Source organism: Pelodiscus sinensis, chromosome 1 (genome assembly GCF_052426305.1).
Source record: "Pelodiscus sinensis isolate ZL-2025 chromosome 1, ASM5242630v1, whole genome shotgun sequence".
In the NCBI taxonomy this organism is placed as follows: Eukaryota; Metazoa; Chordata; order Testudines; family Trionychidae; genus Pelodiscus; species Pelodiscus sinensis.
In genome coordinates this window covers 257,707,046-257,722,939 of record NC_143052.1, presented here as the reverse complement: position 1 = coordinate 257,722,939, position 15,894 = coordinate 257,707,046, and the positions used below count along the sequence as shown (strand labels likewise).

At 41.5% G+C, this 15,894-nt stretch overlaps 1 protein-coding gene across 2 annotated transcripts in view; it reads left to right on the top strand.

The window, feature by feature from the left end:
- GPC6 (glypican 6) overlaps positions 1-15,894 on the top strand; it is a 1,157,918-nt gene that overhangs the window by 501,864 nt on the left and 640,160 nt on the right. The gene's annotated exons all lie outside the window — the stretch shown is intronic.

Genomic DNA, 15,894 nt, shown 5'->3' with positions numbered 1-15,894 from the left:
CTTAAATTGCAGCAAGGAAGGTTTAGGTTAGACATTAGGAAAATCTTCCTAACTTTCAGAGTTGTTAAACATTGGAATAAATTGCCTAGGGAGGTTGTGGAATCTCTATCACTGGAGATATTTAAGAGCAGATTGGATAGACATCTGTCAGGGATGATCTAGATGGCACTTGGTCCTGTTGTGACTGGACTTGATGATCTCTCAAGGTCCCTTCCAGTTCTGGTATTACTTTTTCAAAGATCTCATCTTGGCAAAGTGAAAGGATGAGAGGCTGCAGCTTAAATAGTAAGACATTTTTTATTCTACATGACAGTTTTTGGAAAGATGATTCTCTTTGTTTTCTTGAATTTGATAAGAGTGTTGCTTGAGCACAGCCAGTAATTAATTAATTCCCCATTAATATAAATATCATATACTTAAATAGTATCTTACATTAGTAATTCTTTTAGCATGATCATTAGAGTCTGTGTTGGTACATAAAGCATTCTACCATTTACACTGCAATTATATTAGGTGCTTTTCCTTTAGCTAAGATAAATGTAAGTATGCATTACAAGGTTTTCACCATTTCAAATTTAAGAAATAAACAGAAGATTTAAAACATTTCCAACTGTATGTTTGCTAGAAGTTTTCTGAATAAAGGTTTCAGAGTAAGTATAACATTTATTTTAACAAAGATATTTGTAGAGTTCTTTATATAGGTTTACTTATTTTTTCTGTTGAGATGGAAAGGCCCACTTTACATCTAGATCAATTGCTCTGATAACCCGATCCTATATTCCTTTTTAAATTCAAGGCTTTTCATAAGGAATATTTTGCTTGGTTTGTTTCCTTGAGATAATAATTGCATTTGTACCAAATGGATATCTGATACAAAGGCAGATGTTCTGGTCTCGATAAGGAACTCTTAGAGGTAATAAAGATGGTTTTATGGCTAACAAAAATCGCTTTTATGAGTAAGGAGGGCTGTTTCCCTGACATGTAACTTATCTTTGGCAACTGAAACCAGAAACCTCCAACAATTTCTTTACCATCTTGAATATTTTATGACATAACTAACACTAACGTTCACAGATATTGTTGAATTTTCAAGTATTCTGGCTATAATATAGTTGTGACTAACTCCTATTGTTCAGTAAAGATGCAGACAAGTTTGTAACAAACAAATATTTTAAAAAGTTACAGTAATTTTATCCAAAACAGTGAGGAGTTTTGTGGCACCTTAAAGACTAAAAGATTTATTTGGACATAAGTGTTCATGGGCAAAACAAGTAATTTTATCAATAGTATTATTGTGCCAATAATGAGGTCAGTCCATCACAGTACTTTTACCAATATAGTTTATTTCAGGTACTGAATTGGTATAAACTGTAACAACAAAAGAATTGTTTGTTTTTTCTGGTACAAGCAATATGTACTCTAGGAGGGTTTATATAAGCAATCATGTTCTAGTGTAGACCTAGTTTCCCTCAATTCTGATGACCTATAAAAGCCTTCATTACAGCCCTATGAGGTGAAAGTGGCAGTGCTGTTGCATTTTAGTGTGTGTAGTCAGCAAGCATATTTGTGCCCCCTACTTATATTATTTTTGTCATTTTTCCTCCCCATTTTTCTGCCCCTTTGACTTGGCCCTGGAAGGTTTCCCTGCTCAACCTGCCCTGGTTAGGCCCTGGTAAGTGTCACTGGGTATCGGGAAATGACAGAGAGTGGTTTTCAACTGGTGATTTGTGGCCTCTGGGGATCCACAAATCATTTCAAGGGGCCCACAGGTGGAAACCCAGAGCCTGAGCCCTAGTGTTCCCTTTAGGACTGAATCCTAGAGCCCTGAGCCCTGGTGCTTCCTGTGGAGCAAGGTCCCTGAGCCCATGGGCAGAATTGGGAACAAGGAGAATATTGTCTCCCCTAAACTGCCATACAAGAGCATGATAGTCCTAGGAGCAACTCCACGCTTCCTGTTTCTCTCTCCCCCTCCCCCACCTCCATATCTCCTCTCCTCACCCTGTGGCCACATGGGAAATGGGAGCTGGAGCCAGGCAGTGCAAGACAGCTGCTGCTCTGTCTGGTGCCATGAAGAAGGCAGCTGCAGTGTTCCCTACTGGTGTCCTGGGTTGAAGCTGCTCTTCAGCTCCAAGCCTCCTTTGCTTCCACAGAGGGAGCTAATTAGAGCCACCAAGGTGGCTGGGTCCATGGCTGGCAGACTCCTCTGGGAACAGGGACTACAGGGGAGCCTTCCTGGCACGCCATCACTAGTACCACTTTCCTGCCCCCTGACCTACTCCAGTGTCTTCACACAATCCCTAGATAACCCTTCCTTGTCTTCTGAACTGTCCCTGTGCCCACACAGACCCAGCTCCCCTCCTCCCTGCACTCTGAGCAGCCTCTGCCACACACAACACCTAGCTATCCTTTTCCCCGTTCCCTGAGCTGTCTTCAAAGTTGTTGAGCTGAGCCCTCCCCTTCTGAGTTATATTTTGGTTGTCCCTCCCCAGGTGGCATGGTGAAGGGAGTCGGGGGGCTAGAGGTAGCACTTCATTTCTGGACCCTGCCACGGAGGTGGCTCAAGCCTTACTGGCCCTTGTCTCCCTCCCTCCCTCCCTCCCTCCCCAGAAGTCAAACTATACCTATGCCCAAGGCTGCTTCCCAACCTCCTTTCCCCCCACCTACCTCTTGGTCTTCCTGGGCACTGGAGCTTTTATAGCATGTTGAGGGGGATCTCAGATTTTTCTCTGGATGTTGCAGACTTTGCCTGTATGATCCCATTTATTGTTAGTTTCACTTCAATACTCTTAGCTGGTCAGGATGGTGATCTTGGTTCTATTACAATAAAATCATTCCTATTACATTGTCCAGTCTCCTGCACTCAGGACTAAGTTTTATCTAGACCATCCTTCAGAGATATTCATGTAGCCTGCTCTTAAAAATCTCCATTGATGGACATTCCACAGTTTCCTTGGGCAGTTTATTCCAGGGTGTAGCCGTCCTGAAAGGAGGTTTTTCTAATGTCCAACTTAAACTGCTCTTAACATAAGAACATAAGAACCAGCATATTGGGTCAGACCAAAGATCCATCTAGCCCAATATTCTACCTGCTGTCAGTGGCCAATACCAGATGCCCCAGAAGAAGGGAACACAACAGGTAATCATCACGTGATCCCTTGCTCTTGCTGCAATTTAAGCCACTGGTACTCATCCTCTCAAAGGTTAAATAAAACATTTTTTCTCCCTCCTCATATCAACTTTTTTTGTACTTAAAAATGATTATCAGATCTCTTTTCAGTCCTCTTTTCTCCAGACTGAGTAAACTCAGTCTTTTTAAAAGCTACTAGGAGTCCTGTGGCATAAGCTTTCGTGGACAAAGACCCACTTCATCAGATGCATGTCGTGGAAATTCCAGAGGCAGGTATACATATACAGGCATAAGAAAAGAGTTCCAATCAAGAGTAACGCTAGCCTTTAATCGTTTAATCATTTTCGTTCCTCTTCTCTAGATTGTCTCTAATTTTGACCACATCTTTCATGAAATGTGGTGTCCAGAACTTAGCATAATAGTCCATCAGAGGCTTGATCAGTGTGGAGCAGAGCAGAATTACTTCTCATGTACTGCTTACAACATTCTTGTTAATACTTTTCTTTTCTTGGCAGTCATTTCTATTTTGAATGTGTACAACTGATTTTTCTGGAATCTCTCACATCTTTCATGACTTTTTGAAGATAATTGCTAATTGCTAGATATCTGCTCTAGATATCTACTCTAGCATGTATTTCATGAGGCCCTAGTACTTTGAAGACATCTAACTTTTCTAAGTAATTTTAAATTTTTCTTTCCATATTTTAGCCTCTGTCCCTACCCTGTTCTTGGTCTTCCTCTTCTAATGTGTTTCTGAAATGCTTTCTTATTACCCGTTATATCTTTAGCTAATTTAATGTCATTATGTTCCTTGAACTTTCAAATTTTGTTCATACATACTTAAGCTATTTGTTTATAATCATTCTTCCTAATTTGACCTAATTTTCACTTTTTGTAGGACTCTTTTATTAATTTCAGATCATTCCAATATTCTAGACACTGAAATGCAATAGGGTATAGACACAATAGCCTGCGTAGCCTTTGTTTTTTCCTTCTTAGATTATTATTATTATTATTATTTATGAAATAGGGTAACTCCAGGAAAAGCTGTTGTTGAAAGTTATATTCCATCATGCTGATCTAGAGCAGTTGAAATTCTAATATCTGTAGATGAAGAATTTCTGTGTGAAAATATATTCAAATGTATGCAACCATATGCTGCTAGGCTTAAGGTAAAAGAGTTTCTGAACATTTTATAATGAAAATGTAATCCAGGAAAATTGTTCCTTCTTAAGCCTTGGCTCTTTAATATAGTTTTACAACCCCCTGAATGTGGCGAGTGTACTTGAAAGGACAAAAATCATTATTTTCCAGCGATATAAATGTTTCTCTCCATGAAACCACAAAAACTTAGAGTGATCGGGGATTAATGGAATAGATAGAAAAGTAATAAACAGATTCATCTTTTGCATATATCTTATCTCACAGAGTGTAACTTTTAAGCTTATTAAGTTATCAACTATTCTGAACAACTTTGTGAAGAAGACAGATTTTAAAAGGTTGAAGGTTTAAATTAGGCAGATAACTGGATAGCTGATATACAGAGCACTTTAAAGTTCCTGATTCAGGAAAGTGTCTTTATTTAGGAAACCATTTAAATATCTGCAGAAATGTGTTCCTGTTCTGGAACACATTTAAGCACATACATATTTCCCATTGAGGAGGGTAGGATTTTAACCGATGTTCAAATATAAAGTATGTGCTTAAGTGCTTTCCCTAATTAAGGACTGACTTAATAATATGTTTACATGTTTTCCTGAATCAGAGACAAATAACCTAACCCACACCATGTTTGACTTACAGAAGGTGAATTTTCCTTCATGTAGCAAAAATTTCAGCTTCAAGATGTTGCTCAATTTTTAAAAAAGGGGGTATTTTAAAGGTAAGGGCTTGTGTAAACAATGAATTAGCACATGGAAAATTGAGATGTGTATCTTCTGTGCTCCCATGTACTCTGTACTAATTATCCATTTGGATCCTGCTGCTGCTATTCGCTAAAAGTGTGTTTGTGAATTGGCCTATTACTGCTTGAAACAGCAGTATACGCTGTAGCAGTGTCAGCATTATCAACATACATATTTAAGAAAGTTTGTGTGTGTGTCTGTCTGTGAGCCCCTCCATCTGTAAGTCCATTTGTTCAAGAACTCCTCCTAAACAATAAAAGCTAGGACCATCAAATTTGGTATGCTGCTTCCTCTTATCATAATTTAAAGCAAGGTCAGGGTTTGGTTGTGCCAGGGAAAATGCGATGTGCTTAGACTAGGATTGCTTTCCATACCATGGAAAGAGAGGGGACTGATTAGAGGGGTAGCTATACTGCCGAGTGACCAGTGGGGGTAGCGAGCTCAGGAGAAAGCTATACTGCAGAGTGACCACTGAGGGGAATCCTCACCAACAAGAGAGTTGGCAGCTGGGGATGAAGCTCTACGTTGCTAGCCACCACACTGGGTAAGTGGCCTCCCTGCCCCAAATAGTGCCAGAGAGAGGGGCCAGCAGTCCTGGCACCATCTCTGCCCCAGCATTCCTGGCACCATCTCTGGGGATGGGCAATGCAGCCCAGACCCCCTCTCCAAGAAGTCACCCCCTGGGAGAGGCCAGGAACTGCACCCTGCCGCCTCCAGAGGAGCCACCTCTCCACTGAAGAGAGGCCAGGAACTGTGGCCCAGCCGTCCCTCCCCCATCCTCCTGAGGAGACGCCCCTCTGGAGAAAACCCCCCCCCAGAAGAGGCTGGTAACAGTGGGCTGGTCCCCTTCCCCCTGAGGTGCAGCTGGAGTCCAAGGCTGGCCTGCAGAGTCCCAGCCTCCCAGATAAGCTAGAGACATGCAGAGCCTCAGTCTTTACCCCTCCACCCCCCCCCCCCCCCGGTAGGAGCCACCATCCACGGAATACTAACCTGGCCCCCCTGGAGGAGCTGCTGGTTGGGGAGCACATCTCCAGCCCCCCAAGAGGTGCTGCCACCAGAGCAATACCTTTGTTGCCACCACAGATGGCCCCAGTAAGACCCCCTAATCTCCCAGCCCCCTGCCCTGAACCCCCTGCCCTGAGTCCTGCACCCCTAGTATCTGCCCTGAGCTCCCTCACACAACCCCCCTGCCCTGATTCCTCTACCCCCACCCCCTGCCATGAGCCCCCAGACTCCTGCCCTGACTCCTCCATCTCCTATCCCCTGCTCTTAAAAATGTTCTGTGTTGGAGATTGCGCAACATCACAGAGCAATTTATTTTAGTGTTTATTGACCCTGACAGTTAGGAAGTATTTCCTCATGTCCAACCTTTCCTGATCCTGATTCTGAAAGCCCTCCATACACTGAGCTATAGTTGAAGTCAATAGAAGTTCTTTTCATGAGGGGATTGCAGAATGGCATCCAATACATTTTAAATTGGTGAATGAGTAGATAGAACTTAAAAGTTCTCCATCAGGTGAGATGTTAGCCACCTCTTTTTGTGACTAATTAGATTATTCCATTGACAGAAATATTACCTAAATTAAGCATTATCACTATTTCCAAGAAGTATGCAGCTTCTTAACCTTAATTTACCTAGGGACTTAATTGGCTCACATCACCATCTACCCTGGAGATCTTAATGATTTCATCCTAACAAAGTAGTAGTAACAACATTTTACAGGTTCAGACCTGATGCCTTAGTTTTTTGAGCATGACACACATTTAGGAGACTGATTTTTAGAAAGTGCTGACTTGCTTACTCACCAAAAAAAAAAAAACAACAACCCCAAAACACTTAAATGTTCAGTACCTGAATCTCCAGTTATGTGTAAAAATCTTGACCATTGATTTTAGGCCTTGACAAGTGTTGATTGTGTACAGGCAGTCCCCGACTTACGCGGATCCGACTTATGTCGGATCCGCAGTTACAAACGGGGCTGCCCCAGAGTACACGGACTGCGGGACCTCGCGGTCCTGCCGCCCGTGTACTCTGGGGCTTTGCTCTGCGTCTCCCTGGTCTGCTGACCAGGAAGACGCAGAGCAAAGCCGCGGAGGGGCTCGGGCAGCCCCGCTGCCCGAGCCCCCCCCCCCCCGCGTGGCTTTGCAAAGCCGCGGGGAAGCCGCCAGTGGAGCAGTCCAGGCGCGCCTGGGCTGCCTCGCTGCCCGAGCCCCCCCCCCCCACGGCTTTGCAAAACTGCGGGGGGGCTCGGGCAGCGAGGCAGCCCAGGCCGCCTGGACTGCTCCGCTGCCGGCTTCCCCATGGCTTTGCATAGCCGCGGGGGAAGCCAGCAGCGGGACAGCCCAGACGCCCCGCGGCTGTCCCGCTGCTGGCGTCCTCAGAGGCTTTGCTCCCCGTCTCCCTGGTCTGCTGCTCTCCGCCGCCCGTGTCTTCCTGGTCTGCTGGTGTGGGGGGGGGGCGCAGCTAGTATGCCGCCCCCCCAGCAGACTTGGCTTTTCTCCGGACGCCTGTGGCAGAGCAGCTGGGGTGCTGCCGGGATGCCCCGCCGCCGGCTTCCCCCGAGGCTTTCAAAGCCGCGGAGGGGCTCCGGCGGCGGGGCATCCGGCGTACAAGACGACCCCCGATTTTTGGGGGATGTTTTTTAACTTCAGAGGTCGTCTTGTACGCCGGAATATACGGTACACAGATGTGTGAAGCATGCCTATCCATACTACTCTGGGGTTTTAGAGAAGCAACTGCCATAGCAGTAGGGATGTGAGCGACTAGTTGACTATCCAATAAGTAAAAGCCAAAGCTTATCGGATAGTCAACTTGTCCCTCGACTAGCCGCTTCCCCCCCCCCCTTGCTGCCTCTATCAATACATTTAAATACATTGTTTATTTATATTATTAATAATAATGCATAAATGTAGAAATGCATTTAAAAGGTTGGTTCACAGTGGGGGGAACCTGAGTGAGCTGGGAATCAGCTGTCCCAGGCTCGTGCTGGGTCCCTCCTGCTGCGCTTTAGCCTTTTAAATGTATTGAGAGCTGATAGACCCTTAATACATTTGAAAGGCAGAGCTGCAGTGGCGATAGCTCCCAGGCCAGGAGCTAACCCCACTGTGGCTCCCTTGCTTATCGACTAATTGACTATTTGATTAGTTGATTAAACTAAATTTAGCATCCCTATATAGCAGCCCAGAAGCAGCAAGAAGGAAACTGAAAATAAGCTAGCTACCATAGCAGGGAACCAATTGCACTCATTGGACAGAGAAGGGCCTAATCCACTTGATTTGTACACCTGGATAGCCAGCAGCAGTGCCTGAGCTAGAGAAGGGGAGGAAGGCCAATTGGCTAGGAGTCTGAAAGGTAGCAACAACAGTCAGACACAAGCTCAGGAAAGCCTGTAAATAACAAGAACCATCCACACATATGTTCTGAGCCTGGAAAAACACATTTTCAGATAGAAGAGAGTCAAGTCCGGCATCAGGACATGAAGCCACTTCCTATCTTCAACTTGCAGAACATAAAAGAACTCCATAGTGAAAAATCACAGCTCACCAAAAGTCCTCCCCAAGGTATTCAATCTGAATTAACTGTTGCCAACTACCTGCTATCAGAGGGCTCCAGGCAAGGAGAAGAGGAGCCATATATCCACCATCTTGGTAATCCATCCACACATCAACAGCCAATGTGGAATCATCAAGGACGGGGAGGGCCAGCCTGAATGAAGAAGAATGAAAGAAAGGAGCCCCAAGACTACACAACACAGAAGAGCGAACAGCTTTAGTGTTCCCGACTCATACAAATCATACTCATACAAGTTTCATACAAATCATTCAGTAGCTAATGCTTTTTTAAGCCTCAACTCCTTAAGACATATGACTACCTGAGAATCTTAGCTTTTATTTGTTTTTTATTATTATTTTTATATGAGTTATAAGCACAGTTGGCTGCAGAGAAAAGCCTGAAAATAGAAACTGAGTGTTCACTCAAGGCTCAGAAACCCTCCAGCACATAAAAATAATCTGCAATCTATTGTTTTTAATATATGTCATGATTTTAAGGGACAAGATGCTGTGGTAATATCTTTTATGGACCAACTTGTGTTAGTGAAAAAGGAAAGATTTCAAGGTAAAGAGAGTTATTCATCCGGTCTGGGAAAGCTATTCAGTGTGTCATAACTAAGTGCAAGGTAGAACAGTTTTCTAGCATTGATAGTTAACACATATTCTAAGACCCCATTCAAAGTGAAGTGTCACTCTGAGAACCTTTCCCAACCTGAAGAAGAGCTCTGTGTAGTTAGAAAGCTTGTTTCTCTCACCAACAGAAATTGGTTTAATAAAAGACATTACCTCACCCACCTTGTATCTCTAAGGGTGCATCTACACTGAGGGCTTAACTTGAAATAAGCAACTCAAATTGAACTACGTCCATTGCGTATCTTATTTCAAAATAGCTTGTTTACAATTAGGGAGCATATACACAGCATTTATTTCGAAATAGAGCACTCTTCCTCCGACTTCCCTTATTCCTCATACAGTGAGGGTTACAGGAGTCAGAGTAAGAAGTCCTCCAGCTTGACAGTGTTTTGACACTATTTCTAAATAACTGACTGCTGTGTAGATGCAGACTAAGTTATTTTGGAATAGCGTTAGTTATATCAAAATAATGTTGCAGTGTAGATGTGCCCTAATATACCAGGATAATACAGCTACAACATCACCACAAACTTGATTTTTAAGAATCTCATCAATTATTGGGTCCTGACTGATAATTTTTTAACACTTTGGGTAGACAGTACTATGGCTACATTCACTTTCTAGGCCTCAATTACACCCAAAGCTGCAAGAGAGCTTAAGCCGCACGAAGATCTTCATTGATCAGAAGAGGGAGATAACCCCACAACGGTAACCAATATTACGCTGTACTTTGGTGAGATAGGAAAAGAGGGTGAAAAGAGATCTGGTCTAAGAGACTTAATTAAACTGTATGTATAGGCAAGTAAAAGCTCCATTGTAATCAAGGTTGAATGTTACCTTCACCATGCTAACTCAGGTCAATCCATAATCAATAATCAATCCATTAGTTTCATTAGAAAAGATCAAAAATAAAGAACATATGTAATTTACAGGTAGGCTTTTTGGTTGAACATGTTTTCATTCTATATTCTGAGTACAGTAATTCCTCATTTAACACATGCCCACATAACACGTTTTCACGATAGCATGATTTTTTTTTAGGTTTTTTGAATTATACAACTGTTCCCGGAATAACATGGTTTTCCCAGCTGGCCCATTGCTGGCGGCTGCATGGGGCTTCCCCCGCCTCCCTTCAAAGCAGCAGAGGGTTTGCCGCTCGCCGTGCCATTCCCCAGTGACCCCCCTTCGCCAGACACAGTGCTGGTCCTGGCAGATCTGTCACAGGGGCATACTCCCAACCCAATCCCCCTCCCCGCTCCTCCCCTTCCCTTCCCCAGAGCCAAACACCTCCCCTCCCTGCTGTAACCCATTCTCCTTTCTCCCCCAACCTTATGTGCCGGTCCCAACAGACACCACTGCTTGAAACACAACGCCAACCTTTTCCATTATTTTCAATAGGAAAATTGACCCCGCATAACATGTTTTCACTTAACACGATCATTTTCTGAAACATATCTATAGTGTTTAATGAGGAATTACTGTATTAAAACTACCATAGATCACCGTCTTCACCTTATCCCATCAGTCAGAGTTAGAGGCTCTTTTTCCTCATTTCCAAGTGTTCCTGTTGAGTACATCTTTCAAGTTGATTCTGAACATCTTCCAGGCCACGTTCAGCATCTTGACCAACCTTTTGGGGGGGATCTTCCTTGTGCTATTTTTCCTCTAACTAATTTTGTACTCTCTGACCAATGTATCCTACCTCTTGTTGTCTCACATGACCCAACTCTCTCAATAGATATTCTCTCAGCTTTTCTGCAGTGGGGATTATCTACACCAGGACTCAGACTATTTCATTGTCTAGAGCTTATCAGCTCTTGTCTTTCCCAGTGTTTACTTCAGCATTCTTGTTTTGTCCTGATTGGCCATCATTCCAACCTATAGACATGACTGGCCTAATCACTGTATTATATGCTTTCCTCTTTAGTTGACTTGGCATATTTGTCCAGAAAATTCCTGTCAATTACTTCCATTTGCACCAAGTTCTTTTGAGCTACCACTAATATCCACCTTCACATTTCTGTGATAGCACAACGCTTGAACAGAAATATTTCAATTATTGCAAACTTGAACTCTATACCATTAAATGTATTGGCTTCTTGTGTTCTTTCTTAATGAAGCATTGCATTTATTCCATCTTATGTCAGATGATTCATAAACAGTTTTCTTTGAATGCAGTCCTATATCATTTCTACAGACCTTTCCAGTTTATCTTTGTTATATTACATAATGACACCAGTAGAAAGCAAACTCCATGGAGACTCTTCCCTAATCTCTTTTGTCAAGGTGTCTATTACAATCACAGTTGGGAATGGGCTTAAAATTGGTTCTTTGATATATACCATTCCTCCTATAAATGTCTCACTGTAACCACAGCTGTTTCTAACTACTGTTTTCTTGTTGTTGTGTTACCCATGTATATCTCCATAATAATCTGAACATACAAGTTGCATGACTATACATACCATCATATTAGTTCTCTAGGAACTCTGTCATAAACCTTCTCTATGTTTGCAAATAGTAAGTTCAATTCCCTTGGTTTATGCCAGTACATCTGCAAAATTCAGGCCACAAACATTGCCTACATTGCCATTTACTTGGAGCTCCAGTGGCCCATGAAGTCTTTTCTCAATAATTCCTTACAATCATTTCATTGTGTGTCTTGTTAACTTGACTGGTAAGTATTAACAACATTCTTGTACATTCCCTTTCATTCTGAGTGATAGAAACCAATGTGCTCCTCTAATTGTTGGGCATTTTTTTCCAGTTGGGAGGAGTAAGTGAAAGAAATTTGTCATCACCACCATTCTATGGGACACTGTCCAGTACCATTGTCCTTAACACTGTCTGACTCTCCACTTGTCAGATAGGTCTTGTGAGGTCATTGCTTCAGCATACTTCACTCAACAGTTTCCTCAAATACTCTTTTTTGACAAGTTTCTCATTAAAATCACAGCAATCTCCCAATGATTTCACTATATCCCACCAGTACTCTTCTGGTTTTGTCTTGGCTCACTTAAGGCTCTGGAGTCTTCAGTGCTTCTTTTGCATCATTTTGGTTAAACTGTACATTTTCCCTCTATGTAAGTAATCCTCCATATGTGCCCGACACTGGGTTTCCACAATCACTGTTTTTTTCACCTTTTTCTTTATCAGCTTGTATTCCTCATAACTTTTTGCTGTCCTTACTTCCAGCCACTGCTTAACCTTTCACTCCACCATTTCATGTTGTGGGTTGATTATTATTTTGTATATATTTTCCTTGGTATCTATGCCTTTTTTTTAACTTAATCCCTTGTCTCTGCTTCTCACACATTTAATTGTTTTTCACCTGATTTCTAGTTTGAAATTCCTATTTCTTTCAGTAACTATTTGGTCCATAGTTCTATTAGGCTGAGTCTAGACTGGCAAGATTTTGCGCAAAAGCAATTGCTTTTGCGCAAAATCTTGCCGCCTGTCTAGACTGGCCACAAGTATTTGTGCAAGAACACTGACTTTGTACTGTACAAAATCAGTGGTTCTTCTTGCACAAGAGGGCCAGGACAAGTTAATTTCTTGTGCAAGAAAGCCGATGGTTAAAAAGCAAATATTTTGTGCAAAGGCACATGCCAGTATAGACAGTATAGATGGAAAAACTTTTCCATTAAAAGTATATGCGCAAAATCATGCCAGTCTAGACGCAGCCTTAGAGTATAAGAACTATTATTGGCCTAGAGGCAATGGATGAAGACAGTCATATACAGTCTGCTATCTGCTAAGTGGAATCAACATGAATCAAAAAGTCAAAGGCTGAATCTTGTCAGCAGCAAAAGAAATAATACAGACTTGGGTCTCTTGATCTGACTGTTGGCTTGCAAGCTGTTTTGGAGGCAGTAGGTTATGGATTCTCCGTGGGAATTAGGGATTGTTATATCATGCAAGCAAGGTACTAACAAACTTCAATAGGACTTTATTTACCAAAAGTGGAACCCCTTTACAAAGCTGCTGCATCTCTCGGTAGCTTTCACTCAGCCTCTGTCAATCTTCTCCTCACTCCTTCCTGTTTCCTGCTTCCTGTGCTTCCAGACTCCCTAGAGCCAATGCTCCCAGTTCTAATAATTACAAGCAGCATCTAAAACACTACAGGGATTCATCTGGAAGTTGTTACTTGTCTACAAAGATTGTTTACAATCTTTGATTTGTGTACTTATTTATCTCTTCTGTTTATCTGGGTGCTTATCGATATTCATGTATCTATATTCCCAGATCTGTTTTTCTTAATTTTAACATTACAGAATAGTAAAACCATTGAGATTGTTCTTCTAGGAAAATACTGTTACGTAAGGGAATGATCTTGTAACTCTTGCTCACCCTAAAGCACTGTTACTTAGTCACATGAGAAGTGGTTGTAGGATGAGGTTCAAAGCCTTAGTTTCTATTTACTGTCTAATCATTTTTACATCTAATTCCTCACAATGGTCAGTTAGATATTTCCCTACTGGGAGGTTAGTGTTGATTCTGGAAGCATTCCTTCACAAGGTACAGCATGTACTGAGAGTCTGCTATTAATTATTCTGTGTCTGTGTTTGTGCAGCAGGAGATAACCTGTAGAATGAAAATAGGAAACTCAATAAACAAATGTCAAGTTCCGCTATTGTAGGTGTTGCATCTTATCTTATTGGAACAAATGTACAGAAAAAAAACCAAATGTATGATCTCCAGTTCACGAAAAAGCTTAATTACTGAGGTTATTCAACATTCCTGAGATGCATGCCAATATTCATTCTATTTTTAACCAACATTGTTGAGCAATTTCACATTCTGAATTGGTGTTGGATTTGGATGGCTCACATAGAGCTAAAAGAAGGAATTGACACTAGCTAGTACTAGTGTCTTTTTTTGGTTAACATTAAAAATTAGGATTATGACCATATTATAATAAACTCTGTGCAACACAATAAAATCAAATGAGCCATACTTACAATCTTTTTTTTTTTGTCTTATGCCAGACATATTCCTATTGACATACTCATTTAATCAAGAGTGACTCGGTGCAAGGACTGCATGTTTCAACCTCAAAAAAGTATGTTCCTTAGAATTAAAAATACAGAGCAGTTAGATATTGGCATGAGTTCAAGATATGAATTGAATTAACAGTTTAAATAGTTTCAGTAATACATCCATTTAAAATTGAAAGATTTAAAAAAAGAGTCTATTGTAAGAAATAATTGGGTTTTTAATGCTTGTACTTCACTATTACTAACTAAACATGGGGTTATGCTGTTGCAGGAGGTAAACATGAGTATTTTAAAAGCTTTCTGAATGTAACTGTGTTTCTTAGTTGAAAACATGGCAACACTGTTTCACATATTCTGAATTTTACTACGCCCTAGTATTCCCTTGCTTAGTAAATCTTTCTGTTAAATATCGTTGGCTAAGTGAATGATATAGCAATTTTTAAATTATTAACACAACACTGATGTTAGTGTCCTAGAAAGGGGGAATGAAAGCATAGCTTGCTTACAAGGGAGCAAATCCTCAATTTCTCAATAGGTGATTATACCCTGAAAAGTGACTTTGTAAAAATGTAATATTCCTTGTGGCACGGTGATTTCCAGGACAAATCAATCAGCTTGCAAACAAAAAGGTACAGTTTTCTAACTGCCAGCCATATAACCTCACTCTGGGATATGGCAGTCATGCTGGTTTCTCTCCATTCTATGTATCATTGCCAGTTGAAGGCAATGCACTTCCACTTGTGTCACGAAGGACACATTCTGATGGATTGCACAGGTATAAGTGAGGGAACGATTTGGTCTGCAGATTCTCTCTAACTGGGAATGGTATGTGGGATAGAGAACATCAGGTATGACTGTCAGAGACCAAGGGCATTGACATATGTGGCAGTCATTTTACTTGCAACCTGAGCAAATTTTATATGGAATCAGATTCAGTGAATACTGAACCTCAGAATGCCATATGGGGTAAAATAATTTTTGTAGCTAAAAGCCCACTTCAAGGTTTGTTTGCACATTATTTTTAAATCTGCAGAGACCTGAAAATTGCAATGAAACTGATTTTCAGCTGGTGAAAATCAGGAGACCTCTACTGAAATCAATGGAGTCCACATAGAGTCAGAACTGTGCTGTCTCTCTCTTTGGGATCAATCCCATAATCCTCTGTCTGGCAAAATTCATTTCTATCTGAACTCAGGCTTTTAAACACAGAGACTGAATAGCACTGCAATGCTAATAATATTATGAGTCTTGAGGGGGCACAGAGAATGACCTACTTCACTCATACAGCAGCACTGCCTTCTGATCTGTAAGTGACATTGGCATCACTATTGTCAGCAAACTGCATAACAATCAACCTCCCCAGGCTACGTAGAATTTCATGGCTCCTGAAGTGTTACAATATTTATGGAAATAACCTTGTAAGTAGAAGTATTTTAAGGTCACATAATTCCATTTTCTACTGAAAAAGAATTGCCCAATTAACTTGACAATTGTAAACCACAATGTCTTGTCCCTTTAAATCTCTTTAACAGACTGGTGTTTAGTTTGTCAATTAGACTGATTTATTTTATAAGGCTCAGTGTGTTAAATTTAGTCCTCTTGGTAATTTTAGCCACTCATATCTCATCTTTTTCTGTAAGTGTAATATAACACAACAGCTATGCAGTAAGGTAATATTTGT